Below are 6,000 nucleotides of genomic sequence, written 5' to 3'. Positions count from 1 at the left end.
CCCAATATTTTTAAAACAAAGTGATTTTTTTAAGAAGCCCAACAACACCTACGGCGCAGCAAAGCACGCCCGACCCTTCTAGTTAAGTCTATGTCCAGAGGGTATGCTAGGTATATTGAGATCATTTGCTTAGCCATTTGAAAATTTGGATGGTCTTTGAAAGTTTCTGTCCAGTTTGAATAAAACATTTAAGCCTTTTTGACATACTGAAAAATGGCCAATAATTTAACCTAGGTTGTCTTGTAATATGTAATTTTTTTAAATAGTATTATGCCTAACGATTTGAGAGTTTGCCTAATTTTGGTGAAATTTGAATTAAAAACAATTCTGACACAGCCCAACTTCGGCCTGGCTCGATCCAAGCCAGTCAAGCCACTCCACTAGTTAATGACATGTGGGTCTTGTATTTCAAGTTTTGCTTCCACGTGCTAACTTACTCCCTCCGTTTCTTTTTAGTCTGTATGTAAGGTTTGGTCAAAGTCAAGCTTTGTAGAGTTTGACTAACTTTATATTAAAAAATATAAACATTCACAATATGAAATCAATATTATCAGATGCACCATGAAACGTATTTTCATACTATATAGTTTTAGTATTGTAGATGTTCATATTTTTTATATAAATTTGGTCAAACTTTGTGTAGCTTGACTTTGACCAAATCTTATATGCGGAGTAAAAGAAACAGAGGAAGTACTTTATTACAGGGTTTTTCATACTTCTCTATAATTAGGGTATTCTTTAAAAACCTCTAGAGTTGTTGATTTGTGTGAAAACTACCTCTAACTTATGTCATGCTATAATGCCTTCAAATAAAAACTAGTCAAGTACTCCCCTGAAAACAAGTTACAACTAGCACAAACACTGTCGATTACTCAACTTGGATGTGAATCTTAAGAATAGAGTAGGTATGTTGATTGCTCCTGGATGATGAGGGAGACTGAGCCGCTTCCGCCATGGGGAATTTCTCACCCGCCTTTTCCGACAGTCAATCCGATCAACGATAAGGTCTTTGGCTTCATTCATTGAGTTTTATTTGTTTTTAGTTTTTCCACTTTTGCTTGTATTTTTATTTTATTTTAGTTTTTCATCTATTTAAATTTTATTTTCCCTTTTTGTCAGCCTGTGTTGCTTTCTTTCGTTTCACTCTAGCAGGGGTGGGCTTCGCTCGGCCGTCCGGCAGTCGTTGGTTTACACTGTCTCGTTCTTCTTCATTCCAAGGTTCGATTTTCTTTGGCCTTGTTTTTAGTTCATGTTGTTTTGCTTGTTTTCCTCTGTGTACTCGTACTCTCTAGTATCAGCAACAAGAAGTATGATCATGTGAATAAATATGCATCCCTTTCTTGGTTCACTCGATCGCTGTGACACTCCGAGAGCGATGTGCTAGGTGTCCTTCAGTTATTCGTTGTCGTTGCCATGTCATTCGCTTGTGTGTTGCCTCTTGTCATGTCATCATGTGCATTGCATCATCATGTTTTCAAAACTTGCATTCGTCCGGGTTTCCCCAGTTCCGTCCGTTTGTCCGTTCTGAGCCCAGACACACTTGCACGCGCCCGCGGCATGTCCGGAATAGTATTCTATAAGTGGTCGGAAAATGTTCTCGGATTGGGTTGAAAGTTGGCATGCGGTGTTGTTATAGTATAGATAAGCCGCCTGCCAAGTTTCATCGCATTCAGAGTTCGTTTTACGCCCCACCGATTATCTATAGCGGCATTATAGCCGGTCTAACGTCGGACGTTTTCGGTCTCCGGAAACCCTGCCGGGCTGCATCTCTCCCCTCTTCTCTCAAACCAACCCTCTCTCCACAGTCCACCTAGGCCCAGCCTACCCCTCTTTGCGCCGTGCATAGACCTCTCGTGCGGTCGTCACTGTTGGGTCCGGATCATCCCCAAACATCTTTAAAACATCACCGTTTTCTTATTTGGCCTCCCTAGCCTTTTTTTAACCGTCCGATTACGATCGGAGGGACGAGATAGCCCCTACCCAAATATCTTCTCGCTATATATTCTACTCTAACCCTAAAATCTAGGGACTTATGCCTGCCACCGCCGCCGCACTTATCTCCCAAATCCACATCAAGATCCACCCCGATCCACCTGCCCAACCAGCGCCGTCTCCTTCCCTTCCTCGATTTCGCCACCGAACCAACCAGCCCCCCTTCCCTCGATCCACCCAATCCAGCCTTGTCTCGCCTCCCGCGTCTGCTGCGCATCGAACCAGAGGAGCCCGAGGCATCCCGCAGCCGCCGCCTCCTGTCCGAGCGTTTTCCTCCTCCCTGTCCCGCTCAAACCCAAAGGAGAGGAGCTCCTCGACCCCGAGCGGATCAAGCCAGCCGTCCCCGCCGGCGATGGGAAGCAGCACCAGCAGGACCCCGCGGCCTCCTCTGACCTCTCCTCGAGCCAACAGGTCCAAGGCCGCCGTCTCTCTCTAATTCCTCCCCGTGCTTTTCCTCTCTGAACCCTCTTCTGCTTTTCTTTCTTCAGTCAACAGCATCGGCCGCTGCCCCCCCGTGGAGCCCAAGTCGCGCCGCTGGAGCTCCATCCCCGCGCCCAGATCCACCGGATCCCGCCGCCCCAGTCCCGTTCCGACCGGTCCCCGCCGAGACCGCCTCGCCGGAGCTCCTGCCGCGTCGCGCCGCGTGCGTCGACCTGCGCCCCTATTTCTCCCGCTGCTGACTGCGTCGCTTGGTCGAGCGTGCGAGCGACCGCGTGAGGCCAGCGTCTCCAGCAACCACGCCGAGCAAGGCCCAGCTGGCTCCCCTGCAATTTCCCGTGTGGGCCGCCTCCCCTTCGCCCGATTGACCGCGGCCCAGCTGCCCCTCTCACCCGACTGGGCCTGGCCCGTGGTGAGCAGGTCAGTTCAACCCAATGCAGCCCGTCCTGGTTTTTTTCCTGCTGCTACGAATTTAGCTTTTTCCTGAAATAACCGTTTTGCAGTTTAGTCCCTAGAATCATGCATCTAATAACTTAATAACCGTGCATCGGATTAAAATGAATTATATATGTAAAGTGCTTAGAATTTTGTCTAGTTTTATAATATGTCATTTTCATCCATGTTTAATATGTTTAAAATTTTGTTTGGTTAAATTTTGCTCCTATGCCATGTTAAAATGCTTTAATTCATAACTTAATAACCGTAGCTTCAAATTTAATAAACTTTATATATAAATGGGGTGGAAAAATGTTTAGTTTAACATGGTGAATTCATTTTGCATGTTTAACAACCCTAAAATTGTGTTTAGGGCAGAACAGTACCATAACTAAAATATGCACATGAGGAGTTTCCGGACTTGTTGTTTTGTTGTTTCGGCCTCATTTAAACTTGCCTAGATAGATAGTTTCATTATGCTTCACCTCTTGCCATGCTAACAACATTTAATATTATTGAGTACATAAACGAGATCGAGCTAAATAAGTCACGTGGTGTTTCGTCAATATGCAACGGAGTGGCATATTGAGCTCCACTTAATTTGTAAGATTGTCTGTGCACTTTGTCATGCCATGTATCATTAAACCGGACATGTATCATACTTGGTTGTGCATTGTAGCGACCAGACCTCAAAGAGTCTGATCTCTGTGCTCCGGTGTCATCCCTGGATCAGTAATGCTGACACCACACAGTACTCGAAGGATTTATAGCAGAGTAGCAATCACACACTTATTACATCGAATGTCTCAAAAGAGAACTTATTACAATAAATATGGCTTAAGGCCATCTAATAACGATAACAGCGGAAGGCTTGGAAGATAGGTGAGTCTATCAACTCCAACGGCATCACTGAGTATAGAACCACGACCTAAAAACTCCTTAATCGTCGTCTGAAAAGTCTGCAACATTAACGTTGCAGCCCGAAAACGGGTCAGCACATGGAATATGCTGGCAAGGTAACACATAGAGAGTAATGAGATGCAACAGCTATACTATATGCATATTTGGCTGGTGGAAAAGCTCTATGGTTACAGTTTTTGCGTAAAGCCAATTTTTCCCTACTTCAAAGGAATAAATTTAATTACTATCATGGTGGTTGTTAAACATTGAGAATGGTTGACAGCATTCTCAATCCCAATTAAAAATCATTAAACCCAACAAAATTAACTTTAGAGTAACATGTTGAGATTCACATGAAAATCCAGGTACTAGATACTCAAGATGTCCATAATCGGGGACACGGCTAACCATGATTAGTTTATTACACTATGTAGATGTTTGCGCACTTTTCCCCACAAGACTCGATCGCCTCCGTTTGTTTTCTCGCACTACATGGTGTTTGAGAAGACGGATGACCGAGACATAGTCTTTCAGAAGCGCTAGCACCTTACGATCGGGTAGACCGTATTACCTACATCCCCTACATCTGCTAGTCTACCACTGTAAGAGTTCGCACAACTTAATCAACTATGCCAGAGCCCATAATGGCTTGTGGCTGCACACGGAAGTTTCTAGTATGAATAATCTCATGATCCCTTTGAGCCTGGGTGGCGGTCCAAAAGAAAAACAGGCAAGTCCTGGAATATCCAGGTACCTCAATCCACCCAGATGTGTGTTTAGGTTGCCACCTTAGATAAACCATTAATTAACAATCTCACATCTGTCATGGATTTCACTCACCCAATCCACGTCTACTAGCATAGCATGGCATAATAAGCAAACGTAGAAGTAATTCCCAAGGGTTTGATAATAAACAGGTAATAGGTACTACCTCATCTACTTTCCATCCCACAATTTAATTAGATCTTAATCATGCAATGTGTGAGGATTGATCTAATGCAATAAAACTGGGTAGTAGAAAAAGGTATGATCAAAGTGTTACTTGCCTTGCTGATGATCTACGAAACCTAGAGATTCAAAGTAACAGGCGGCGCACTCCGGGCATTCTATCGCAGACAAACAAACAAGCATACAATAAGTACTCATCTAATGCACAGGTAAAACTCAAATAGAAGATCTAACCAGAAAGTTCAACTTAAGAACCCTGGTTTGCAAAAAGAATCAAATCGAACGAAGCAAAAGAAATCAAACGGCGAAAGAAAACAACTTCGTTCTAGTACAGAAGCAAAAACTTGTTTAAGTTGATTATTCGGAAAGAGGGTTTCGAGACGAAACTCCAGGCGCTTGAATCGCCTGATTCCGATAAACGAGCGAAAAGTTATACTAAAATGAAAATCGGATCAGAAATCGCGATCAGAAAATAACCGCGGAAAAATCCGACGAAAAAGAAAAACGACGAACGGAATTTTTTTTAAATAATTACAGTCGGAAGAAAAATAGAAAGAAATACTAAACAGACTCCAAAAATCACGAAATAAATTTTCTCGGGTTTCTAAAATCAAGTCCGATAAAGTGAACATTTATTTGGGCCCTAAACGAAATTTTGAAAAACGCGCATTTTTCCTAAATTCAAATAAAAAACCGAAAAACTCCAAATAAATCTTATTTGATTTTTTATTAAATCCTCAATATTTCTATATTTTGGGAAATTCATTTTATTCCCTCTCTCATATTTTTGTAATAGAAATAATTGATGATAAAATAAATAAAATCAAATGATCCTGTTTACAAAATTTGAGAAAACTCAAATATGTAAATAACAAAATCCCCCACTCTCTCCGTGGGTCCTTGAGTTGCTTAGGATTTTCTAGGATCAAAACCAAAAGCAAAATAAAATATGATATGCATGATGATCTAATGTATAACATTTCCAAATTGAAAATTTGGGATGTTACATGCATCATGCCATGCTTATGTGGTGGTTGTTTACTATGTTGTTTGCTCCTTTCCGGTGTTACTTCTTCGGATGGTTCCGTTAACGTCGGGTTTGTGAGGATCCGTTTGACTACGTCCGTTTGTCTTCTTCATGGACTCGTTCTTCCTCCTGGCGGGATTTCAGGCAAGATGACCATACCCTCGAAATCACTTCTATCTTTCCTTGCTAGATGCTCGCTCTTTTGCTATGCCTATGCTACGATACCTACCACTTGTCTCCCATATTGCCATGTCAAGCCT

This window comes from Triticum aestivum, chromosome 4A, assembly GCF_018294505.1.
Source record: "Triticum aestivum cultivar Chinese Spring chromosome 4A, IWGSC CS RefSeq v2.1, whole genome shotgun sequence".
NCBI classification, from domain to species: domain Eukaryota; kingdom Viridiplantae; phylum Streptophyta; class Magnoliopsida; order Poales; family Poaceae; genus Triticum; species Triticum aestivum.
Note: the sequence above shows the minus strand (reverse complement) of the source record.